The 27,787-nt window shown below is 42.3% G+C and overlaps 1 long non-coding RNA gene across 5 annotated transcripts; it reads right to left on the bottom strand.

Annotated features, from left to right (window-relative positions):
- LOC118541049 (uncharacterized) lies at nt 1–27,787 on the bottom strand. 5 transcript variants are annotated; one of them, XR_004919931.2, is made up of 5 exons: nt 27,511–27,787; nt 27,124–27,299; nt 26,489–26,592; nt 4,447–4,611; nt 1–839 (listed from the first exon to the last, which is right to left on the bottom strand). It is a non-coding gene; the product is annotated as an uncharacterized LOC118541049 (long non-coding RNA). The 5 variants fall into 5 exon arrangements; XR_004919930.2 differs by having other exon boundaries at nt 1–836; nt 27,511–27,786; XR_004919932.2 differs by lacking the exon at nt 26,489–26,592 and having other exon boundaries at nt 1–836; nt 27,511–27,784.

Raw genomic sequence — 27,787 nt, forward strand, 5'->3', positions numbered from 1 at the left:
TATGAATGTTTTACCAGGTTTATTAGAAAGGAATGTCAGTGCTTTTAGTATCTCTCTTCAGAAACTGAGCTTAAAAAACTGTCTTTTAAGTAATGGACTTCTTTCCTAAGTTCCTCATTTCTTAAGACCAGGAACCTTTCTTCGGAGATTATCCATCTTCAAACATCCCCAACAATCACTTCACAAAAAGCATGCACTGGATCAGGTGAGGAGAGTCACTATGTATAATGGATAGAAAGATCCCGGGGAAGAAATCTTTTTAAAAATTTTGTGTCCTGAAAGAATGCCTCAGATTCCCATGGGAAAAAGAAAATTAGTCAAGGTGCCTTGTTGAATCCACAAGAATTTTCCCAGGTGTGGAGCCTTTTGTCTTCATCTTAACTGTTCTGTGCTTGGGACAGAAAGAAAAGTGTTAATCTGATAGAGGATCTAAAAATGCTAAACTCTGTCGGCTTCCCCAGGGACTATGAAAAAATGATTATTGACAGGGCGAAGAACTAATTTCATTTGGAAAACCCAGAAACACACACAGTCAGCATCTCTCTTGGGCTCTCATGCCCAGGCAGCGAGGGGCTGTGGCTCTCCTCAGGCCGCCTGGGACGCCCACCCGCCCAGGCAGCTCAGGACGGGCTGCGCCTTCCTCCTGAGTTTTCAGTGAGGATGCAGTCTCACAAGTGCTGGTTGTTGGGACGATGTTCCCACGTGATCAATGGTCAGCTGCTTCCAACACCCACTCACGTTCACTGGTCAAAGGCTGTCATTCTCCATTGTCATCGTATTAGGAGGTAGAGTTCAGATCCTCCACTTCTGCCGAAGTCATCACAGGGAAATATTTGCTGCTTAAAAAAAATAAGAAGACGACTAAAATAAAATAAAATAAAATAAAATAAAATAATTAAAAAAAAAAACAACCCTGGACCTAATTTCTTTTCCTACAGCAGGTTAACTTCATTCTTCATCTAGATTTTTGCTCTTTTTTTTTCCTTTCGGCCTACCTTTTCTTTATTTCTTTTTGCTCTTAAAGAAATAAAACCTTTTGCAAAAGTCTATGGAGAGATTTTGCCCTACAAACTCGTTTCGGAGATTTAAAGTACAGCAGTTATCAGATAAAGCCATCACATCACGAGTTTAGCAGACATACATTCTCACCAGATCTGCTGTAGAGTCTTCTCACTCCGCCATATTCAAAGCAACTTCCAGATTTCCTATTCTTTTGTCATTAAATACGGTTGTTTTAGAGTTTATTACTTAACATCTACCATATTCTGGGTATTAAAAAGAGAATCCATTCCCTGTGACTTTAAATCTGAAAGCCATCTTTTAGCACAAAAAGTCCATTATCTGAGTTCTTGTGCTTTGTGAGTTTATGTCTGAAAGCGTTTTTAGAAACAAGGTCCAATAACGTGGCCCCTAGGCAACTTCTGTCTCCCGATCTCAGCCTTGCCAGGACACATATTTGTGATGAAGTAAAAGGAATTCTTCAGTAGAGCTGGTTTCAGGCTTTTAGCAGGAAAGAAAGAAATGTGATATTTACTGTTATATAATTTAATTTTATACTATCATCAAATGAGTGTTTTTAGCTCCACAGTAAGATGAGCAAATTGAGGCAAGGAGAAATTGTATAATTTGCTTCAAATCACAGAGTAAACAGAAGAGTCAGAATTTGAAATGCCCATGTGCCCTTATATCGCTGCACCTGCACTCTCTGGGTACTAATAAGCATGTTATATAATGATATAGCCTGATTAGCAGGGGCAACTAGTCTTCATATGGGGAATGATAATAATAGATTATTATAGACAGAAGCTGTTTATATTTATATCATGTAAGGGGGTTAATTAACAAGCAGGGGTGGGAATACGGGTTCCAAGTCCTTCAGGGCTTTGCATCCCATATGCCACTTTCTATAGTAACTTTCTAAAGTAAGTGAAACTTTCTATTTCTATAGAAAGAAAGTGAAATATCTGACACAAGAATGCAAGATGACTTGAGAAACACATAAAATACTCGAAGGAAACAATGTCTGGTGAAACTTCCGGCGTTTCTCAAACTTTAGAATCACTTGGGGAGTTTTTTGATCATTCACATTTTCTATTCTCACTTCTGAAGTCAGTGTGCATCTTTTAAAAACCCCGGAAGACTATTTCAATGGAGGTGGTCCATGGAACACACTTTGAGAAATATCAATCTGGAAATTAAATCAGAGGGGCGGAATAGAACAAAAATGAGAATGAAGATATGGTGGCAAAGGAGTTCCCAATGTTCAGACACCTACATAGAGACCTCGTCTCTAATCCCCACTGTGGGCCACAGGCAATAGGGACTGCATTATCGCAATCTTCTTTTGAATAACATATAAGCTATGAATAAAAAAGAGGCCCATTTTTAAGGTTTTGAATTTCTTTTCATAACAGGATGAGATAATCCTTGTATAACTACTACTGTAGATGTCAGATTATTTACCTTGATGAATTTCTCCCTATTAAAACTCCTTCTTACTTGAAGTCAGGAGAAAACAATCCCAATTTTCTCCGTTGTTTGTCTTTTACCCAACCACAGCACTGTCATTTATTGAACACTATTAGGTGGTAGGCTCTAGTCTGAGCATTTGAAGTACATATCTTATTGAACCTTCTTGATCACCCATTCAGTTTCTAACTATTAGTATTCCTAATTTGTGGATAAAAAAAACTGAAGTGCAGTGAGGTTAAATAAATCACCCAAGATTGCAATCAACTTTTACAGAAACCATGTCAGTGCTTTTAACTATATAACTCAACAGGGATGCTGACTATTTTTGTCCGCCATTTTGTCCCAGATTACTTGGGTGTCTCCCTCTTGACAGGACACAAAGATAACTCTCTCTGACGCCTCAAAAGAGGTGCATCCCCATTGCCAATCTGCTGCTGCCTCCTCAGATTCTCACCACACTCAGTCTCTATGTTCTGTAATTCCACTCGGAGGAAACACAACATGCAGAGTATCATCGAAGCAGGAATTTAGTTCTAGAAGAAATTTCTTTGCTCGTTCCAGAATTTTACATTGTGCAATTCAAGCCACTGTTGGCCCTAACGTATACTTTTCAGCACCAAGTTTACTCAGTTTGCCCACAGTCATGTGACACAGCCTCCCAGTGGGTCACTTTTACTCCTGCTTCATATAGACTTTTCCTCACATGGTGGGCAGAGATACTCTTTAAAATCAATTGAATTATATTTCTTTCATGCTGTAAATCTTCCGGTGGCTTTCTACCACCATCAGAACAACCAAATCCAAGTCCTTCCCATGACCTACAAGACCCCCCCCGCCATGCATCGGCCCCCTGCACCCACTTTGACATAATTTCCTACTCCTTTCTTCTGTTCCATGGAGTTCCATTTGTGTGGAACATGCCAGGTGCCTTCCTTTCCAGGACATGTGTACTCACTGTTCCCTCCTTGGAAGGCTTCTCCCTCACATACTTGTATGACGTGTACCTCCAGTTGGTTTGGGGCTCTGCTCAACAGCACTTCCTCAAAGAGGCATTTTCCGAGCACCTCCCACTAGCTCTGTATCTCCCAGACTGTCTTTTCATTGTTTCCTACCACATACCACTGCCTGAGATTATATTAAATTGTTTTTGATAATTTACTCTCTGTCTCCCCAACTAGAATATAAGCTCCATAAAGGCAGTATTCCAATTCTGAGTATATTTAAAAGCTCCCAAGATGCTTCAAATGCACAATCAAGTTTGAGAACCATTTCTCTAAAGGGAAGTAGGGAACTCAGTCTTGCTTTGAGTAGCTATTCCCACCCAACTTATTCACAGGCAAAGAAAAACAGAGGTCCCTGGCAGCAGGTGGTCTTCTTAGTTAAAAAGCTGTTAACATTGAGATTCTGGGTGATCGGTCCATCTAGAACTGGACCCACATCAACAGAGATGCAGGAAATAAGGCCCAGGTGCCAAGAGGTGGGACTGACATGAAGGTAACCAAAGGTGCAAAATGGGCCAATGAGACAGGATGAAGGGGAAGTTTGCATCTGACCAGACATGTGGGTGCATAAGGGCAGACAAAGTGTCTCTGGAAATGAAACTAGCTTCTGCTCTCACTCTCTGGTAAAGCAAGACTTGTAAGGAACCAGCTCTCTAAGGAATTCCAAAATCAGTCATTGTTGGTTCTTCTTGAAAGATTCCAAGAGCCCCAACTCCAGAAATTCTGATTCAGTGACTCGGGGATGGGACCAGGGCTCTGCAGCTTTACAAGTGCCCACAATGAGCCTTAAGTGTGTGCTTTCTGGGACACTCTTGGAGGAACCCCACCTTCCCTGACATCTCATAGGTGGGCTGAGCAGCCAGTAAAGGCATCTGTGACTACATTCAGCCAAATAGAAGTTAATAAGTTGGATCTGGTCATGTGGTTCCGAGGGTGACCTCCAGTCAATAGCTGGAAATGAGCCATGACTCACCTTCCTGCTCTGGGCTCTATGCCATTCCATGCCCATTGCCAATCTCTAGCTCCAATTCCATGCTTGGCATGAAGCAAGTGGACTCAGCTCTTTCCCAAGAAGTAAGAGGAGGGAAGACCATCCCTACTGGGATAGCTCCACCTTGATGAGTGGGTTTGCTCCGCCCTAGTAAAATAAAAGAGCATTAGCTGCATTGTGTTTCCCACTCTAACCATCCCCGGGCCTGGTGTTTACCAGCTGACCCATGAAATACTCGAATACAAGTAACATCTTGCAGTCATGGGGCCAGGCAGAGTGAGAGGACACCATCTTGACATCTGGCAGGCCAGCACTCAGAGAACAGTGATAGACAATAGGGTCCCAACCAAATGCTATACTCAAATGAGGAGTAAACTTTACATTAAATGGTAAAAAGCATTTTCTATGAGATCGTTCCTATATAGGACATCAATAGCTCAAAGAAGGACCTGTTCTAATAATCTAGAAAATGTACCAGTTACAAGGGCTACCAGAACCACACCCTAGACTCTCAACCATCCATTCTGGGGGAAAAGCCCAGCCTGGACAGTGTTTGTGTAGACTCTCTCACTGCTCTGGGGATCTCTGCCCACACCTGGGCACCAGCATACCCCTCTAGCCCACCCTTCCAGTGTTTTCTCCACATTTTCCTCAATGTGAAGTAGGGAGGGCTTGCCTCAGACCTGGGTCCATTCCCTCCACCTGTCTCAGACCGGCAGCCCCCTGATAGAACCTCCCTCACCTCACCAGGGCCCCCAAGGGCAGCAGAGCTGACAACAGCACTGAAGTCAGCCTGGGCACATGGCAGCAGCAAGGAGGTGGGAACCTCTCTTACCCTTTTGGCTCCACCCAGAGCCACTCCATGTGACCCTAGCTCAGGAGTGGGTACTATTGGGAGGAAAAAAGGCTAATTTGTTTCACTTAAAAAACAGGTTTTTCTCTGCAAAGTGAAGTAAGCCTGGCTGTGTGTTGAAATGAGGAGGGAGACTGATCCCCTCACCTCTGAGGGGCTCACGCTCAGCTCCCACGCCATCCTCTGAGTCCTGCCGGGAGATCTGACTCCCACATCTTTAAAAGGATCAGAGTCTTTTCCAGGACACAAGAGATAAACCCCTTGGAGTCCTTTATACCCTCCGTTTTCCTATTATTTCCTTGTTATCTAGGGATTGTAGAGTCTTTGGATTGTCATTACTAAATTCAGCTTGGGATTTCACCTGATTTTCATCTCAAATTCCTCAAACAGCTTTATCGGTACAAAGAGACTGTATAAAATTGATATGAAAGATGTCAAGATCACTTGCTGATCAAAGAGATAATTTGCCAAAAGTGGATTTCTGAAAAATAGTTCTATCTGTTCATGGTTTAAGAAAAACCCTTGGCTTTTCTTTGTGAGCAAAAGCTACCAACACTCATCAAAAGGCAATTCATTTTCAGGGTGTGATCATTTCTGAACCATAACACCAGTAGTTTTCTTCCTGAAAATTGTGTGTCTGCAAAGCCTGTGTCCTGTCCTGCTAAAGGGGCCTCAAGGGAGGTAGACCAGAAGGCCGTGCAGTCTCCTGCCAGACACATGAGGACCCACAATCAAGTTTGACCTACTTTTCAGAAGAACAATGTATTGGATTCAGCTCCCTCTCTCATAGCCACACGGGTAAAAAGCACATTTCAATTTGAAAGTCCATTGTAACTAAGAACTGGCTCTCTAACAATGCCTTTATTAAAATCAATAAATAGATCATAAACAGTCACATAGGCAAAGCCTCTGTCCAGGGCTTAGCACACAGTAAGTGCTTAGAGAATGTGCATTTCCCTTCCTTTTTCTTATAATTATAATTAAATATAATTTGCATTGATTCTATTTGACATATCTCTTTGATATATTCCTACCAGAGAGGAATTTAGCTTCCTGTCTTATGGTTTCAATATCCAATTTTGAGGAAAACAAGAATATACACAAATTTGCTAGCTACTGTGATTATCATTATCATCATCACGTTCATGTTAATAATGGACTCTAAAACACTTCTGGATGGGAACTGGAACTTCTCCCCCAGAACTTCCTGTTCTTTTCATAAAGCCTTGGGTAGAGTTTTTAATCAATACCAAAAATGAAATCTCAGCTTTCCTCAAGCCTTGATATTTTGGGAGTCTTTGACAAATTCACCACATTCCTAGTGATTGTTCTCCTCCCCAACATTATTCAGAAATGCCAATTAGTTTCCTCTGAAATCCAGCTGTCTGATAGAAACTTGTGAATATCTTAGTTTCCCTGATGATGCCTATGGATTTCTCTGCATCACACAAGGAGATTAAATAAGGCCTCCAGAGAATTCATGCTACCTCTAGCTTTTGGTCAACCAAGAAGATGTCCTCCTGGGAACCCATTAAAAGACCCGCAGTGTTAAAGTCCAGAGCTCAGTGCCTGATAACAAATGGCAGTTACTTCGTGGCCCACCTAGGGCTTTCCCTGTAATCTGAATTCTACGCAGAGTGTCAGGATTCATCCTAAAATCTCATCTCATCACTCACCTGCCTCTTCCAGAAGGGGCTATGTTTGCCTTCAGCATCTCTTTGGACCAATTTAAAGGCTGACATCATGACTCTTCCCTTTGTCTCTTCAAGTAACAATTTTCAAAACCACTTATTTCATTTTGCATTTGACATGAAAGGAAAAGCAAGAGCTATTTAAAAAAACCTGTTGGACAGGTAATAAAATCTGTGACTCATTAAATCCATCCACGGCTTCCCAAGGCTTTCCCACATCTGAACAGTTACATACAGTAAAACAGCTTGACTGTCTTTAGCCACCCTTGAATGTTGTCTAATGGTGCGAGGCACTCCTCCATCTCCCTGATTACATTATGCAGAAAGATTGCTCCAAATGCGTCCTCTATTTGTGGACACCTGGAAACCTCTAAAGTGGCACCTTTGATCATGTGAAAAGAACTTGCCTCTTGTGTGTTACCCCAAAACGGTCTGGATAATTACAAAGTGTTCATCACAAGCAGGCGGGGACTGAAGATTCCTTCCCTCGGGCCACTGTGGGAAGCAGCCAGCTCTGCTTTCCTCACCTTGTACTTAATCCCTTCGGACAATTTTCGTGACTCATAGGAAGTGGCCACAGCACAGTTTCACACCAGTGAGTATTCTTTCTTATTTTTGCCCCTCTTTCAGTGTAGGCAGTGAGAAGCAAGCATCTACAGTTGCAAAGACTAGACGTTCATGAAGTTTGGAAAGTCCGGCCTTTGAGGACAATTCTTGTTGGTTCCTTGGTGCCGTCAGAGCGGATCTCTGAAGGAAATGACTTATTTGTCCCAGACCAGGATCTCTTTCCCTACCTCCCCTGGAAGATTGGGTGTACCCTTTCCTAGCTTGAATTTAGACCCCTTCAGGGGGCCAAGAAATCTATTTTCATTCTCATCTGAAACTGCTCTTCTCTCCTGGTCCCTTTTGTTCATAGCATTTTAGAAACCCCATGTGGTACCTAGCAAATGCTCAGTAGGTATTTGCCTAATGAGCAAAGACCTATAGGTCCATCAAAAAGTAGGTATACACAAAAGAAGGAGCAAGTTGGTCATATACCTTGAGGAAGCCAAAATTCTCCTTTTGTGCAAGACACAGAGACTTATACAACAATAATTCTAAATGATCCAAGATGTTGGAGAAGGGACCAATCAAAGGGAGCTGGAGAACTCTAGAAAGGTTTCATAAAAAGGAACAGATTTTGGCAGAGGTTGAGCATGTTTTGATGGGTTCCGAGGAGATACGAATTCAAAGAGAGAACAATTAAAGAACCACAGATAAGCAAAACATAGTTTGAAGAGAAGTTCTATAGGTTCCTAGGGGCCTTACTTTGGAAAGGAGCCCCCTTATCCTCATCTTCCTCATCTCTTAAATGAAAACAGTAACGCTCATCTTGTCAGTAGTTGTGAGTAGTTAGTAAGATTATGCTGAATTAACACAATGCTTGGTAAAGATAATACACAGCAACTACTACTGTTATCACTGTGATTGTTTTTATCAGCAGCAATAGTATTATGAAGACAATGAACAAACCATCCTGATGGATTAAATGTCTCAAATGGACCACAAAAGAAATAAAATCTGTGAACTAACATGAATGCAAAGGTACTTGGATGTGATTGTGAATGCAGAAAGTTGATTCTGTAAACAAGGACTTATTATATATTCCCAAAAATGAAGTAAATACTGATTTGCCTTGTTGCTGTTGCTTTTTTAAAGAAGTAAACCTCATGGCACTGAATAAAGGGAAAGAACCTCATGCTATCTGAAAGCCTGCTAAGCGAGTTGCGTTCTGTCTGACATACATTATCATATTTATTTTCTTGTGTGGTGATAACTAGAATAAAAGCTAGAATTAAAATCCATGACATGTGTGATCCCAAACCCAATTTTTTTTTTTTCTAACATACAATGCTGCCTCCCTAACCGAAGGTCAGGGAGATTCAAATTGTGAGATTCAAATTTGTGCCAGGTCATAATACACTAGAACAGAAATTAGCAAACCATAGTCCATGGGCCAAATCTCATTTTTACAAATGAAATTTTATTGGACCAGCCACACTCACTGGTGCCATATTATCTGTGTTCACTTCTGCGCTGCAGCCTCTGGGTTGAATAACTGAGGCGGAGCCATAGACCTAGGAAGCCTAAGATGTTCACTAGCTGACCCCTGGCAACAAAAAAGTTTGCGGACTCCTGAGCTAAAGTACCGTCATACCCTTCTAAACTATCTCCCTCCCCTTCTCCTCTTCCTTTTACATAATCCAAACACATTTTTGAGTTTGGTTCATACCATTTCACTGTAAAAATCCTTGAGAGTTCTGCAGGGGCATCAATGTAGAGCCCGGCCTTCCTTGTGTAATAGTCGGGGACCATCCTGACATCTCTACACTAGGATTTCCCACCCTGCTTCCATATCCCCTTCTCCGCATGACCTCCACACCTGCAGGCTTAGTTCTGACGGTCCTCTGGTCCAATGCTGCCCTCCACCATTTCTGCCTGGTGTCATTCTAGCCCCCCTTCCAAGCCCAGATCAAACGTCAAGTCCTCCCGGCCACCTCCTGTCCCGCCTCTTCTCCAGTCGGTATTGACCTTCCCTTCTGCCCAGCTCCAGTGTCTTTGTGTTACACTGATTTGCACATGCCTCATGTCCCCCTCCTTTTAGACTGTAAGTTCCCGGATGGCAGAGAGTGCGTCACAATCGTCTTTAGCACCCAGTACTAGGAAGCACATTATGAGTATATAATACATTTTTTAAAATATATGAGAATTCATCTGGATTTAATAGCAAATAATCTAAGTATATTCTGATTTCACATAAGTAATACAAAGTCATGTTTACATTAACATAAATATAAAATATAAACATTAGATAAAGATAAAATATAACTATAAAATATAAAAATTAAATATAAAATATAAACATTTCTCAACTTTATTCACCATTTCATCGACAGAAGCACTAAAGGAAATTTAAATCTACTCTCTTTGTGCATTTTATATTGCCTAGAATATTCCCCATCATCTTAACAAGTGAAGATGTATCCTTAAAATTGCTCATTATACTGCACCAGGCATCCTGTTGTTCTTCCCAAATAACAGTAACGATGATAAGCTTGAGCAAATAGGTCATGGTGAAGATTTTCTCTGCAACTCCATAGTAATTGTCCATCCTCAATAATAGCCGATTCTTGACTAGCATCTAAAGCCAATCATTCTCAATGAAAACTATTATTAGTACAAATGAAAAATATGTTGACAAACTCACATTTAAACATATAACTTCCTCATTTTTCATGGTATTTTACTTAACACTATGCTAATTGTATTCTATTTAAGACTTTACTTTCTTGGATCTTAGATTTCTAAAATTTCATTTAATTTTTAAGATTTTGCTGTTTACAACTGCTAAAAACCAAATATGGCATACTCATTCAGATTCTCACACGTTGGCCAAAGGCTTGATATAAAATGTTTATACTTAGAAAACATTGTGAAAAAAATACTTATTTTTAGTAGAAACTTATACATCCAAGTACTCAGAAAAGTAGAATTTAAAATTATTTAGCAAGAAAATCTGCTAGTCTCTTCTATTTCTGCTGGCAAGTAAATAGAAATATGTTTGACCCTTGAACAACATATTGGTTAGGGATGCAAACTCCTGAGCAGTTAAAAATCTGCACATAACTTTTAACTCCCTAAAAACTCAACTACTAATAGCCTAGTGTTGACCAGAAGCATATCAATTACATAAACAGTTGATTAATACATATTTTGTATGCTATATGTATTATATATTGCATTCTTATAATAAACTAAGGTAAAGAAAGGAAAATGTTATCCAGAAAGCCATAGGGAAGAGAAAATACATTTACAGCCCTGTAAAAAATCTACATCTAAATGGATCCGTGCACTTCAAGCCCATGTTTTCCAAGAGTCAATTATACATTCTTTATTCCTTAAAACACACACCCACACACACACAATTAAGCCGTTTTTGTCAGGAAACTGTTTTTTCTGGGAAGAGAGTATAAGAAGGCATTCAGAGACTAAGAAAAAGATCTCCCCACAACATTATGAGAGTTAATTTTGTGGGTCAGCTTGACTAAGCTAAGGGATGCCCAGAAACATCATTTCTAGACATATTTGTGATAATGTTTCTAGAAGAAATTAACATTTGAATTGGTGGCTCGAATTCAATAGACAGCTCCCCCAATATGGATGTGCATCTTCCTGTCACTTGAAGAGCCTGAAGAGGACAGAAAGACAAAGGAAGCCTGAATTAGCTCTCTGCCTGACTACTAAGCTGGTATGTGGGTCACCTGCCCTCAGTGTTCCTGGTTCTCAGACCTTCAGACTCAGCCTGGAATCTGGGTCATCAATTCTTGGCTTTCGGGTCTTCAAACCACAGCTTTGGTCTTTTTGGGTTCTTGCTTGCAGATGGCTCGTCATGGGACTTCTTGGTCTCCATAATGATATGAGCTAATACTTCCTTATAAATCTTGTTTTAGATAGGTAAATAAATAGATCATAGATAGATAGATAGATAGATAGATAGATAGATAGATAGATAAAGATATCCTATTAGTTTATTATTATTATTATTATTATTATTATTATTATTATTATTATTTAAGTAGGCTCCATGCCCAGCATGGAGCCCAACACAGGGCCGGAACTCACAACCCTGAGATCAAGACCTGAACTGAGGTCAAGAGTCTGATGCTTAAACAACTGAGTCACCCAGGCACTCCGAGATATCCTATGAGTTCTGCTCCTCTTGAGAATCCTGACTAATGTACCCATAATTTTCAGGTTTGCTGGAAAGATGTAGGTCTATGTACTTAAAGGAACAATGAACTTACTGGGAAACCCTGACTCATCTTTTGAAGCTGAACCTTGTTAAAATATCTCTGCTGATGTAATAACAGACATTCCCAAGGAAAAAGTGGCCATGGACGTATATTGGGGAACTGTGGACTCTTGAGAAGATCTGGGTCCAAGAGAAAGGCTCATCCTGCATGTGGGCTGTAGCTAATTGCTGGCCATGTGGCTGAGACCAAGACCCCTCCAGATGTGGACACCCTGATATCTGGGCATGCCTTGGGGAGATCATTATAATAAAGGTCTTCAGTATTGGATGCTCAGGCCAACAGAGATACAGAATGGGTCGCATAACCCTTGTCCACTCCACTTCCTCCTTGTCAAACCTACACATGGAGAAGCGACTGCCTAACCTAGATGACAGCATGCTCTGTCTCCCCACAGTGACAGTGTGGCCACCAGAATGGCCCGGTCATTTATCTCAATGGTGGCAGAAATTTCAAGTGAAGAAAACTGAGCAAGCCTTCTGGTTTTCTCTGCTCTGGGCATTATCCACTCGGTTCTGACATGGAGTACCTGGAGAGAGGAAGAGAGAAGGGGGGGAGGGGAGGAGAACAGCAAAGGGAAGAATGTCAACCCACAGTAGTGAGAGAGACTCCAGGAATTGTTTAGTTTGAATATTAGATGAAGCTGAATGTACCCATCAACACCGAAGTCAGGTGTGTCTTCTCTAAAATTAAGTATTTAAAAACCTGTAGTAAAGACCATCTAATATTTCTTCACACAAAGCAACAATTGAAGGGGTGAACTTCTAGGAGGTGCTGTTTGGGAGTCGCTAAGACTTTCTCACTGCTTGGTGGCGTGCTGCGCCCACCCTTCTGAATGTGTACAGTTGGGTCGTCTGACATTTGGAATCATTATAGGGATAATTTTAATTAGCATTTGGTGACTTACAGACTTTCCAATTAGATATAACCTCACTTAATCTCCTCAAACACCCCAGTGAGAATATATTTTTTATCCCAAAGTATAGATGAATAAGCTAAGGCTCCTTCTTCTCGGGTCAGTTCACAAATAGGAGAGCCTGGATCAAACTCCCATAAATGAGTTTGAAATGAGCCTGGATGATAGAAAAGCAGACTGGTCCCCTTTCTGGATGAAATCTTTTTTATTCTTTCCATTTTTGACAGTGAGACAACAAAATTCTAAGTATGTAAGCAAGTAAGTAAAATAACAGATAGATGATAGATAGATAGATAGATAGATAGATAGATAGATAGATAGATGATAGATAGATAGATAGATGATAGATAGATGATAGATAGATGATAGATAGATAGATAGATAGATAGATAGATAGATAGATAGATAGATGATAGATAGATGATAGATGGATGGATGGATGGATGGACGGATGGACGGGTGGACGGGTGGATGGATGGATGGATGGATGAATAGATGGATGGATAGATAAATGTGAAACAATTAGTGAACCTCAGATTTCCATTTAGGCCTAAGGGGCTTCCTTTATTTCAACCAATCTCTCCATTTTTATCTGTCAGCATTAAGAAAAGAGTAAGATTATCCATTCAAAGGCAGCTGCCATCCAATTAACACTTGACTCCAAGTAATAAATCATATCACAGATTTTATTGACAACCTGTAGGACATTATCTTTCCAATGACACGTGGCATGACCTTTCACTCCAAACAGTGTAAAAGAGGTTTGAGTACAGCAATTCAGAAGCTGCTACAATCCCTGAGCAGGACACATCCTTGCTGGTGTAGGGAGTGCCAAGCCCAATACGGAAAGGGCATGCTTTGCTTGAAATACAATTACTGTTGATTAAGTACCATCCAACGTCACATGTATAAACAATCTATTTTTAACATGCATATTTAAAATCCAATTGAACTGGGCTTTCTTTCTTAAGAGTTCATTATTGCTACCTTTTTTTTTTTCCCCACAGAAAAATCAAACGTTCTATAATGCATTTTGTGTAGAACACTGTTCTAACACCACAGAAAACTCCGTTAAATGTCAGAAGAATTTAAAGCCTTGTTGTTGAAAATCACAGGCTCAGGATGTTACGAGTATTTAGATCTTTGGAAACTTTAATAACCAATGAGTGTGAAAATCTTTTAGAAGTCCCTATTTGGCTGTAGAATATGATATGATCACTAGTTTATTAAAAGAAACCAGTAATTATGCATGTGAAACAAGGGAAAGATTTGCAATGCTTTTACTTTGGTGCCAAATAAGCATTTATTCCCATACATTCTCATACATTTCAAAATATAAGCATATATTTTCATTGATTCATTCATTCATTCATTCATTCATTCACTACACTAAACAGTAATGTCTGTGAGGCTGTTAAAATAATTTGCCATTTTGCTTCATCCCGTGAGTAATTAAGATATTGAAAGAAAAACAGAGGCAGAATTTAATCTAGATGTGGAGACTTCAGGAGACATCAGAAGGAGTCCCACACAGGTTACACACACACAAACACACACACACACACACATGCTCACACATATACACACGTGTGCTCAGAAACACACATGTGCACAAACGCGTGCACACACAGAGATGCACACCACACAGAGTCATCTAACATTGAAATGTAGGAAGACATTTTTCCTTCTGGTTCAACACTAGATTATTTTGGAAAACATGCCTACCTCTAACAAGTATTCCTGTTGATTCATGTTTCCTTTCAAGAACGAGCCAAAGCCCACTAACCACTGTCTTCTCTAGCCCTGCAATAGTCATGTGTGAAGCCCCGTGCTGCAGACAGTAAATATTTGACAAAGAGCTATTTTTGAGGTGAGGTAATTAATCTCAAAATTAGTAAAACAAAAAAGGTAGAAAAGAATATAATAGGAGAAAAAGACATTTGAACGCCATGCAGAAGATGCTACCAGAATTTACAAAGATGATGACATAACCCAACCTGATGTCCATACTGACTCATGGCATTTAAATAGACATGCGCTGAGTGAGTCAGCCACTTAGCAGGCCCTCAGCTGGGCATTAAGGATACAGAAGTGAACATGAATATTCCTCCTCATGATCTAGCGGACACATAAATAAATTAAACTACTAAACACAACACAAAAATAACCTCCATGTAAACTGTAGCCAACAATTCTAACTATTCTGTATCAGATATTTATTATATATTATATATGTAAATCCAACATTAGAATTAATCAGGGAAAGCTTCATAAAGGTGGTGAATTTTAAATCCAATTTTGAAGAAGCAAAGGGACAAGTTTTGGTGCTCAAATTTGGGGTGGGCAGATCAGGAAGCATCTGTAACTTGAAATATTAGGGAAGCAAGAAAATTTAAGTTGTGTGCAAAAGGTAGATACTTAAAAATTATTTATTGAGTTGAATATATAAGAAAAGGTTTAAGAGAAAATGGTAAAAGGAATAAAAACTCAGCTCATAAGAGGACTCTTGCTTAATGAATCCCAAATCTCTGTTCTTATTTCCTCAATAATGATTGATGTACTTGACAGAAGTACATAAGTTTTAAAGTTATAGAGGAAGAACATAAGTTATAAACATAATATAAAACATAAGTTTTAAAGTTAACTTGATAAATATGACCTTGTAGAAGTAATTCTACCTCCTCCTCCCTGATCTGAAAAATAGACAAACAATTCTAACTTACGATACAGCTTTGAGAATGAAGTGGGGTAAAATACGTAAAGACTGAAGGATAATGTTGGTACCAACAATGCACTGAACAAATGTTAGTTCATTTACTTCCCTAAATAGTATTACCCTGAGCACTTTGGTACAGGAAATTCTTACAGTCTGATTTTACTAACACATCACAAAGCACTAGAACATAATGATATCTGAAGACATGACTTTATGTTTGATTCACACTACTCTAATAAAAGAAAATTCTCTAAGTTATGACTTTATAAATCTGCTTTGCAATAGTCCTCATAGAAATTAAATAAAGCAAATCTTACATGGTTTCATCAGGATCAAATGCATGCTCCTCTTGGACCACGAGCACACGTTTAGTGATTGCACATCATTTAAACACACCCTGCACCCTGCTGGTATAGCAAGTATTTCTATAGTCAGCCGTCAGGTACAAACTAAGGTCCTCATACACTTTTTAAAAAAAGTTCTACTTCTTTTGGGTACTGTGCCCATTTTTCCCTCCTGTTGCCCCATATGGTCCTGCCTGGTGCGTTGTGTTTAACAGCCACTTGATAAAGAGTTATAATGAGTATTTCCTCAATTGCAAGAAAGGGGAAGGAGCTCTCTGTGCACCCTGCTACCATCTCCTGACATGCGCTGGCCACTCCAATGTCCAAGTGAGATGGATATGGACTTCTTACTCCCTCCCTGGAGCCAGGAACCCCTCCTTTCTGCAGCAGTCAGCAGCCCCGTTCTGGATGGCTCCACACCTTGCCTCTCTACTCTGGCCTGGAGGCAAGGGAGGTGGAGCCGTGAAGTGTCTAAGTCAAGGCCATTCCCAGGAGTAGGCTGGGCTCCATCACACACAGAGGTGAAAACCGTGTGATGAGCTTCTGTCCTCACCTCCTCCCCAGAAAGCAGCACGGTGAGTCTTTTGCAGATGTGCAGGATTTTAGTGAGATGCTTACTGTCAAAATGTATGCTCTTAAGCACAGGTGTTTGACCTCTCCAAAAATGGGGGTGTCCTGCCATGAGGAAAGACAGCCGCTCGCCTCAGTAAACAGCACATCACCACCATCATAATGAGTTAGAAACTGGAATTTCACATTCAGGGACTTCAAAGTAGGAGAGGATAATTTATGGGCAGGAACTACAAGATAATGAAATAATTCAGACCTGCTTTGGTTTTACCAGCACTCAAAAATAGGCAATAAGAACACCCCAAAACGTAGAGCTTAAAGTAAAATACAAGGCTATTTCAATAAGGCATGTCCAATACAATTCAACAAACATTTTTTATTTTTTATTTTTTTATTTTTATTTTTTTTAAAGATTTTATTTATTTATTTGACAGAGAGAGAGACAGCGAGAGAGGGAACACAAGCAGGGGGAGTGGGAGAGGGAGAAGCAGGCTTCCTGCTGAGCAGGAAGCCCGATGTGGGGCTTGATCCCAGGACCCTGAGATCATGACCTGAGCCGAAGGCAGACGCTTAACAACTGAGCCACCCAGGCGCCCTCAACAAACATTTTTTAAACAAAACATTATTGAGCATCCAGCATGTGACCTTTTTCTATTCAATTTGTTTATTACTAAATAGTCCCTGACCTAATCCTTCTTCTTGCCTTGTAATGAAGCTTCTGCACTACTGAACTCTGCTTAATTTGTCCTTCTTTCCCACTCGCAATTGAAATGTTGCTAGGAATTTAGTGTTTCCCCACAATGAAGGTGACCCTGGAGAAGAAAGGTTTCTCATCATGAAGCAACTACTTCACAGGTACTTGCTTCGTTGGCTACACAGGCAACCGCATACTTTGCTAAAGTGCAGGATCTTTCGTAAATAGAGGTCCTTCTCCAAAATGTCTACTTCCCAAAACCCCGCACACTTCCGCCAGCGTGTTTTTCTGCCAGGCTGACCCAGTAGAAGATTTAGTAAGGCTCACTTCTTTCACTGACTCATTATTCATACACTGAGTGATTCATTCATTCCTTTAACCAATATTGATTATTGATTATGGGACAGGCTCTTAGCTGGAAGCTGGAATCAGAGGGGGCCAATCAACACAGGGTGTGACCCGTGGAGTTGACAGTCGGGTTCTGTCTGGTAAACAGGGAGATTATGTGAGGCTCACAGCGCCTGCAGCCTGACAGGGCGGTGGTGGGCAGAGCAGCACAGCACACACCCAAGAAGCCAGAACAGGTGTTGAAATAATTCTACTACAGTCTTGAGAACCAGGGAGACGTTGTTTTACCTTCTGATACTTAGTTAGCTCATGGATAATTATAGAATCTTCAAAGGGTTGGTGTAGGAGAAAGGGAATCATTAGCTACTGCAGACGCGCCCCGCGGGCTCAGTCAGAAGAGCATGTGACTCTTGATCTCAGGGTTGTGAGTTTGAGCCCCACGTTGGGTGTAGAGATTACTAAAAATGTTAGCTACTATTATTTTGTCTAGTTTTCTTCAGCTGAGGATTTGATTTTTTTTTTTTTTTTAGACCCAGTCCTGGGATGACAAACTGCCAGAATTCAGCCCGCTGCCGCTGCTCATAGCAAACACACATGCCTTCCTTCTTCGATGCTACAGCACTGATGACAAAGAGATTTTCATTCCCCCCCAGGACAGAGCTAAATCTGTGCACCTGCGCTTTCTCATTTCCCTAGGTAAACCCTGTCAGCCCCCTGACAATATGCTCTTCAAACAACTTTTGGTCCCCACCCAGGCTCACCCATGTCTGCAAGACTAAAGAAAATCTGGAATCATTCCCTGCAGAGAAGGGAAACTTGCTCATTAGACAAGTTATTAAATCACTTTTGCCACAATCGTCATAAACCTATTTTACTAGTTCTAAGAAATCAATTGCAATTTTTAAAAAGGCTCCGATGAATAATCAGAGACGGCCTGGTATCAAAGTTTTACCCAATACAAATTCTTTGGCGGATCGGTGTAGGGGAAGCTGGGGCCCGCTGGCTCCTACAGAGGACATTCCAACCGCACCCGAGCTGGACACTAGGTTCTTTAATCTAAAATTATTATGTCCTTGGCATTTCTGGGCATTTAATGTGCTGTATCTCTTCCTGTGAATTCTGGGTGTGTTTATCTTAATTTACAAAGACAATTTAAACATCTTAACATGTAATAGTTTTGTCCACCTCAGCCTAATGATTAGCAGTGTGGAGGAATACTTCAACGATATTTCTATGGTTCATTAGGAGTCAAATATTCCAAACTCTCAAACTTGATTCCAAATGCCCTGAGAATGAATCAAGTCTTTTCAACTTTCCGCCCCATGGAAACATGCACGTCGCCTGTGAATGTACAATAATGAATGGAAAAAGCACAGCAAAGTCATGTTCAGGCTGGGAGAAACTTGGCTGTCTTGCACTTGGTTCTCACCGCTCTCCGGGGCCGAGCGGAACCTAAGCTGACTCCCTAGCACACCCTGAACAGGGGCAGGCAGCCGCTCTGAGTGGGGATTGCGGGAGCCGGTGGGACAGTAAGATGCAGCACCAAGTGTCACCTCATTTCTAATCCTTACTTGCAGGAGGCATGGGGAACAGAACAGGAGGAAGGCTGGACCTCAGGCCGATAAAGACACACCTATACTCTTCCTTCTGTCACAACTTCCTTCTTCCGCACACGCTTCCCTTTCCCCCAAGCCCCGCCTCTTTCCCACTAGGCTCCGCCTTCCCCCCAAGGCCCTCCCCCTTTTATTCACACCAATCCCCTTTCCCATTTTCTCCAGGCCCCTCCCTTTCTTCCCAGTCCCCTGGATGCGAATCCGTTTCCTTCAAAGCTTCACAAGGAACCAGGAATACGGGCATTCTGCAAAATCCCATCCTTTCCCTCCTGCTTCTTTTCCTCTTCCTTTCTCTCAGAAATCCCTTTTGCTCCCACATGCTCAACCTCCATTATAATGTCATGATTAATAGCAGGAGTTCTGGTGCCAGATGCTCTACCACTTTTCAGCTGTGGAACTGTAAACACGTTATTTAAAATCTCTGCCTTAGTTTCCTCTTCTGTAAAATAGGAGTGATAATAATACTTCACTATATGGGGTTATTGTGAGGATTAAATGAGTTGATTCATACCCACGGTGTTAACAAATACACTTGTATAAATATCAGCCATTTTTAAAGTATCACTATTGCTATTTCTAAATGCAGATGCCTCTCCCATCTTATTGACACTAACAAATCCCACATTCATCTCAGAATCCAAATGTCCAAATCTGCACTCATTGTATCGCATATCCCAAGCCTGTTCTTCTGTAAATATTCTTGACTCCATTCTGACATCCTCATTCCCCCATTTACTTGTCCAGAAGCCCGAAGAGGATGCTGTCCTCTCCACTGTCCTTCTCCTCCATCCCCGATCAAGGATAAGGACTAACTTTCCTTGAGCTTTTCCCTTCTTCCCAGACCCCTTGCCCCAGGGCCCCTCGCTTTTACAGGTCTTGACTTCATCCAGACCTTCACTACTTCCAAAAGCACATGTGATGTGCGATGTACGCCCCCACCTTCTTGCTTTCTCCACATAGTACCACACGCAGAGATTTTTATGCATTTACGTAATAAGGAGACGGTGGGGGTTCGGAGGAGAGCCATGTGAGAAGCAGACACTCCCAGCCGTGACCAGAGAAGGATGCCACTGGTCCCTCGTTCTTCCCATGCCCCATGTGCTGTGGAAATCTTCTTACCTGCCATGGAGATGAGCCACTCACTCCCACCCCAAGAGTGAGCAACGCGACTTCACAGAGAGCTGACACAGCAGAGGCAGAAGGCAGCTTTAATGGGCCTCTGCCGCCCCTCAGCTGCACCTCTTTGGGGGCAGCCCCCAGGCCTATGTCTCCTCCCCTCCCTGTGCTCGTGTGTGTGCTTGTGCGTGGGTGCTTGCATGCATGTTCGCATGCGTGGGTGCGTGTGTGCGTGGGTGCATATGCATGCCTGTGTGTGTGTGTTGTGGTCTACTTCAGTATACCCTGGAAGTCCCCTGCTCTGCCCCAAACGGCTTATCACAACGGGTCCTCCTGAAGGCATGACCCCTTTACTGGTGCTTACGGTGTCTTCATCTTGTTGCAATACTTTATCTCCCCCTAACACTTTTGGGATGGTTGCAACTTTCCCCTCCTGGGATATCAGTGTAATGCCGCAATATTGTGGGGTATGTCTTAACAGGACTGGGGGAAGCAACTTCTTCTACAGTGGCCCAAACCCCACAGTGCCTCTCTACTGATACTGATATCATCCCAGGCTCTAAACTTTCCCTCATATAATGATGCTGGCTCTGTCAGGAATCCCTCCCTCCCTCTTTATCATCTGGTCAATTCCTATTCGTTCTACCATCTTCCCTCCCTTCAATGTGAGGTCCTCTCCAGTGTTCCTCTAGAGGAATCTTTCCTCCTCTCTGGACCACCACGTACAGTTGCCCAGGTTGTTCACTGTGCAACTCCAGTGGGTGCTATTTTCAAAGCCAGTTACATTGGAATACATATGAATAGTGCCCTCCTGGGGTTGTGCAAGGTACCTATATGACATAATACTCTTTCTTTTGTTCTTCCGCCGCAAAGTAAAATCTTGTTTTTGTATAATTTCTTCTTACCTGCTACTGAACTCTGTATCTGAGGAGTAGGTTTTTCTTTGCCTCTAGGGCAACCTCTAGCACCTTCCAGTCATAGGTGGCTCTCTCTAAATGTATAAATATATGAGCCAATTGATTGGTTAATTCTAATCTAATCATCAATTCTCCACTTGCTCCTCAACCACACTGCTAACTTAATGAAGATTTGGGATCTATCCTTATGCATACTGTAAGCATCTTGGGGAGGTGGGGTGCTCAAATAAAAACCCAGAAAGAGAATGTGTGGAATAAAACTGTGTGGACACTGAAAAAAAGGTCTCAAGCACCCTGCATGATTCTGATCGAATGCTGGGTTCCCATGGGCTTCCCCATCTGCGCGCATACAGGGCACGAGTGTTCAAAGTGAAGCAGGCAGGTAAACAAACTGCCAAAAAGGAGTTCTCTGTGCTTTGGGAGGAAATGTTGACATTACTTGTCTTTACCCTGGAAAAGGTCAAAGGAATCTCTCCGTGGAGGCATTCCAACCAGAATGTGCAGCCCTTTATTTGTAAAGGGAAAGCTGCTGCTGAGGGCAGTACCCACCCAGACAGGGTGTGGGCTCCAGGCTTGGGGATGAGCGGCTCCCGACCTTGCTGGATTTGAACCTCTCACCGGCCCTCTCCAGCGCAGGTGGCCTCCGTGAGGAATTAGTGAATGACTGATCAAGCAGAGAGAAGTCTTTACTAAAAAATATTACCCTGAAAGATTAGACCTCCATTTTCAATAGACTTCGAGTTAATGTAATAAAGATAAGCTAGACTCCGTGTAACTGTCCCAAATTACAATTCCTTACACATTGCAGCGGGGCGTGCTGTGTATCACCCCAAAGATCGCGCCCCCACAAAATGAATAGTGACACCCCAGCCTGCGCTTAGGGGTCATTCTGCCTTGTTCCGAACGTATTGTTTCGATTCAAATTATTTCTGGAAACAAGATAATTGTCTCCCGGCTGCATAATTCCCCGAATTCTCCCAAGGCGCCGCTGTTGGAAGAACAGGAGCGGGGAGAGGAAGTTATTAGCAGCTCCAGACACGCGCCCGCACACCCTCCCCTGGGCCTCTCCAGCTCCCCGGGAATAGAGATCAGCTTTTCAGTGTCCACCCCAGAGAATTCTTTTCCGTTTTCGGGGGAGACAGGAGGACAACTTCCACATATTTACAACAGTCACAAATAGGAAAGCGGGTGAAAAAAATTTCTAAGGAGAGAATAGACAGGATCCTGAAAGATCTATTTGTAGAAAGTCTTGCTAACAAGCCAGAAGCCAACGCTTTAAGATCACTCATGTAAATACCTCCCAGGATGTCTTCCCTGATTAAGGATGTGTGAGGGTTATTGAGTTTTGAATTAGATGCACTTTAATAAAACAGTAGAATGTTCTTATCTGATTGCACCTGTATTGATTGTGTTAAAGAGGTCTATACTTGGATCAGGGTCAATGATTTTACATAAATTTACTAGGGACTCAGACTGGGGATTCGTTTTCAGATTCTTGCAGGCTATCCAATTTCTTAGATTTCAGTAATCTAAGGAATTTAGGAGCATGCCTCTTGTTGAAGAATTTTTTTTTTTTGGCTTGTGTTATATTTTGCTTGATCTTCCTGATTACCTACTCCACTGAATTATTTTTTAAAAAATAACTTGCATTAAATAATATGATTTATTTCAATTGTTTTTAAAGTTGAAGAAGTCTTTTGTACAAATATAAAATGCATCGTTAAAAATCACATACAAAAGTTAGCTAGACATCTACATAAAATGGCATGCATAATTCAAAATTAAAATGCATAATGTGTTCAACTGATATGCATTCAGCAAGAGTAGACTTCAGATTACTAGTTGTATTGTTTCTGATGCCTTCTAGAAAATCAATATGTACAAGTAAACTCATGGTTAGCCTCCCACCTGTTAGTGCTGTAAACCTCACTTCTGTAAGGAAAGACATTAACTGAGCTGAAGTTTAGCACATTTTCGATTGCTATGTGTATAACATTGTAGAATGTTATAACATTCTATAATGTTATAATATAATATATAAAATGAGGACATTAACAAGGGCATATTACAGACATATTCTTTTAACATAGTTTTTAGATTTTATAAATAAAACCAACACCTCATATTAGAATTAATTAATTCTTTCATTCAACATTTTTTTTTTCTAGATCCTACAGTACTCTGGCACGGTTGTAGGAACTGGGGCCATCATGGTGAATGAGACAGATGGGATCCCTGCCTTTATGGATCCAATGAGCTAGTGCAGATGACAAACAACAATGAGTAAACAAAGAGAAACATACAACTTCAGATAAAATGAGGACACCTTTGCCCAGTGGGGTCATGAAAAAATGGAGGCGAGGGTGGGGATTACTGGCTGGTAGGAGTGGGGTCATCCTCTCCTAGGAGGAAGTAAGAAATTAGCAGTAACATGGCTGAAGAGAACGAGAGGAAAATGTGAAAATGTGTGGGAGAAAAATCAGCAAGGGTAGAGACCAAATGTGCACATGGGTTTGCTAGGTGTTAGAAACATTATGGTTAGGAAAGAGGGAGTGAAGAGGGTCCAGAGCATAAAGAACCACAAAGGACATGGGACCTTTTGTTGAGGACTGTTGGAAAGCAACTTAGTAGTATGTAAGTAGGGGACTAACATGTTCTCATTTGTGATTTAAGATATCACACTGGCTTGGGGCGCCTGGGTGGCTCAGTTGGTTAAGCGACTGCCTTCGGCTCAGGTCATGATCCCAGGGTCCTGGGATCGAGCCCCGCATCAGGGTCCCTGCTCCGCGGGAAGCCTGCTTCTCCCTCTCCCGCTCCCCCTGCTCGTGTTCCTGCTCTTGCGGTCTCTCTCTCTCTCTCTCTGTCAATTAAATAAATAAATAAAATCTTAAAAAAAAAAGATATCACACTGGCTGCTGTATGGAGCACGAATTGGTAAGTGCATGAAGAGAAGCCGCAAGAAAATACAAAGCCATGTCAAGCACTGCTAATACCTACTCACACCTCTTCTCCTTGACTTACTCAGTAAAAGAACTCAGTATTGCTTCTGGGCAGCAATGTGACCACCTAGACAACTATGTTCACCCGCCCTCGTTCAGGTGGGAGCTGCTAATGGCGTGTAAACAGAAGGTGTCGTGGATTTGCTAGACAGGGAAATGAGCATGTGGCATGCATCCTGCTTGCCCTTCCTGGTTCCGCTGGGTGCGGTCAGTGATGTGACCTTGACGGCAGGCAGGAATGACGCCGGCAGCTTGGACCATGGGGCACCTCTAGGATGGTAGAGCAGGAGGGCAGAAGGATTCTTGTCTCTGGAATTCCATGTGAAAGCGTGAGCTTCCATTTCCACTGGGTTTATAGTGGGCAGATCAAATTCTGATCAGTCCAGTAAGTGACAATGGCTCCATGAGACAGGAGAGTGCTTGGATTGGGCACAGTGCAGATGGTGGGGATGGATGGATGTCAATGTATATTTGAAGGTAGAATCATATCTGACTACTGATCTGAATCTCTGGAATGAATGTGGACTGTAAGAGGAAGAAGAGAAGCATGAGGAGAAGAGGAGAAGCATGATAGCTCCTGGAATTTTGGCCTGAATTACTGGTCGGATTGGAAGTATGGATTACAAAACCAGTTCTGAGCATATAATTACAAGGGGACAGCTTTGTGATGAAAGTATGAGCAACTTCCCTATACATCACTTCCATTTTTTCAGTGAAAACAAGGTCCTCAGCTGAGAGTGTGGTGTTGGGGGCCTCGGACCCTAGTGGAGAGAGGGCAGGTGTGGCGTGGCCATCTGGGAGGGGAGAGGAGGGGAGAAGAGGGGAGAGGAGTAAATCGAGCTGGGACATGTACTGACACAATCTTCCCAGCACCAGCAGAATTTTAGATATTTTTCCCAGGCCACATTCAACTCATCTGGGCACAGAGTTAAGAGTTGGATTTAACCAAAATGGTGCTTTGACTAGGGATGGAGCGGCAAGAGCACTGAGAGTGTATCAGGGGAGTCACCACAGTGATGGACCGTGCCACCTAAGCTGCGTGGGTAGGGTGAAGGAGAGGAAGTGGGATGAATGCTGGGAAGGGTGGCATGCATGAATGAGAGGGCTCGGTTTAGATGAAGTCATATTGGTGTGGAAGTACCAGAGTAAGTGAGCCGGAAAGATAGAAACTTGGGTCAGAAATGCTTTAATTAAAGATTTTGTAGAGTGTGGCTACTGGTAATAATAAGTACAAGAAATGGTCCCAGAAATGGATGACAGAAGTGGGAGGAGGAAAAATTATATTGGAGGTGAGGGAATTGAGGGGCAGTGTGTTTGATGGTCTTTTACCTGGATGTGAAAATCACCAGGGATGATGAACAGTGCTTTGGTGGTGTGGGGGAAGAGGGTGGGGACGAAGGGTGTGAGGGAGATGTGGGCTCTGAACTCGGCTCAGGAGAATGGTGGATGATGTCAACAAGGACAGGTAGCACTTGGGATAATCTAATGATGTGTGCTGCAAACATCCTGGTGGGCTCCTCTGCTTGGTTCTTCTTGTTTGTTTTATGGAAGAGAGACAAACAGTGGTCTGGAAGGAGAAAGTACAAAGACCTTCATCTCCAGGCCCTGAGGTATGCACCACGTGGGAAGTAGCCATCACCTGAGAGACTTGCAGGGAGAACTATGGCTTCAGGAGGTCATTAGATCTGTGTCAGAGCACGAAGGTGATGCACGGATAACAAGATTCCACAAATGACATAAAAAGATGAAGAAAAGCAAACCGAGAATACACATGTGGAGGCCAATGACTGGAACACACTTCAGACTGGAACCTATGGAAAGCATCTTTATTGTGGAAGGTGGGATCAGGGCATGAGGGAAGGAGAGAAGGCTCCTTATTGTAGCTTCATTAGTCGGTACAGCTGATCCCGAAGCTCTGAGGATCATTCAGTTCCCATTTCCTCTCAGAGAACAGATGTGAAAGTCAAAACTGGACAAGTTTGGTCAGGCAATCTCTGTTGAAGTAGCCCTACCCTCAACCTTCCCTGTGCTGCAGGGGAGAAGTCAGTGGATTGTCACACAGGGACATCATAGTGTTTTCTCTTAGAAAATGTCCAGAGACAGAGTGGTATGTACTTTTAGCTTTAGTTCCTAAGCATGGTACTAGATATGCTTGATGTTCTTTCCAAATCTAGGAATCCATTAACTTCAAGCAATTCTTAGAATAACAAGACATCAAAATGAGGTTTTAAAGAAAGAAATTCTAAGATCCAAAAATGTTGACACCAGTCCTTCCTGGGCTGTGTCTCCCTTCCACACACACACATTCTTCCTAGTTTATGTTAGTCATTCAAACCTCATTGACCGCCCCCCCCTTTTACGCTCCCTTGGTGTCCTCCATGCTCATTAGGTACTTACAAGATTATGTCATCTATGTTCTTGTCTTTATACTAGACTTGAAGTTTGCTGTCTTTCCTCTTCGTGTCTCCAGGACTCAACAAGTGGTAAGCTCTTGGGAAATGCTTATTGGGTAAAGAAGAAGAAATAAAAGAATGCCCTGAGAGACATCACACAAGTAGGAGACATGGTTTTTCTTTTCATGAGCCCAGACATATCCTACAAGGATAGAGTTTCCGCCATTCTCCTTATGGCCAACTGCATTCACCTTCTTCTTCTCCACGTGAGCCAAGCTTCCTGGTGGAGACCATGGACATGGCTGGTCATTGTCATGGTTGTGATAGCATTTTTAATACCAGCTGTCCTCTACCCAGACAAGGGTGACCATAGGAGTATCCATCCATCCTGTCAATAGGCCCTGACATAATGCATGACACTCATTGACATTTATTGAGCCACTAAGTCATTGGTAGTCTCCTCACTCTGCCTGCCTCCAAGAATTAAAGGCTAAAAAATAAGCGTATTTCAATGACTCCACTTACACATTTCAAGAATATTCTTGAATAGGCTCTTCAAAAACCAAACAAAGGAGCACCTAATTGTATCACTGAAGCTAAAGAGCACACAGAACAGCATCACTGGTCAAAGCCACTTACCGGGGCATTCTTTCAGTCACGGTCACCTCATGCTGCGCCAACACAAGCAAGGGCCACATGCAGAACCGAATCGTCCCACAGTGGGAGGCGACCTTCAGGGATCCTGGCCTCCACAGGTAACTTCACGTTGTCAATGTCACTTTTGTCCGAAAGCCAACATCCCTCAAACTAGGGAACTAAGGAAGAAGTTAAGGATACAATTAAAGTAAATCACAAAGAATTAAGGGAAAAGTAATTGCCTGTAAGCAAGACAAAGAGGGGGTTTCATTTCCTGACTGCCATGGCTATCATAAGGCGACAGCAGGGAGCCTGACCATCTCTGAGTGCGGGCTCCTGTCACACTCCAAAGCCACGTGCAGATGGCAACACAAACCCACAGCCACGAACCTGCTGAGGAGGGTCCGGTGCACTGGCTGCCGAGATTCTGTGCCAACTGGGCATTTGGGAACCACTGTGGGAAGAAGCTGAGATTCAGCGCTGGCTTAGCATTTGCAGATGGGGGTCCTGGGAGCTGTTGCAGACCCCCTCCGTGACTTGGACCGCCTCAGCTGGGATGCAAGGCCAGCAAACATGCCAGCAGGAGAGCAGGACGAGCTTCTTCCAAGATTCAGCGGTAATGTGAACACACAGAAGTGTTTCCAGGGAAATGGGAGAAGGAGGAAGA

This window comes from Halichoerus grypus, chromosome 9 (assembly GCF_964656455.1).
Source record: "Halichoerus grypus chromosome 9, mHalGry1.hap1.1, whole genome shotgun sequence".
In the NCBI taxonomy this organism is placed as follows: Eukaryota; Metazoa; Chordata; class Mammalia; order Carnivora; family Phocidae; genus Halichoerus; species Halichoerus grypus.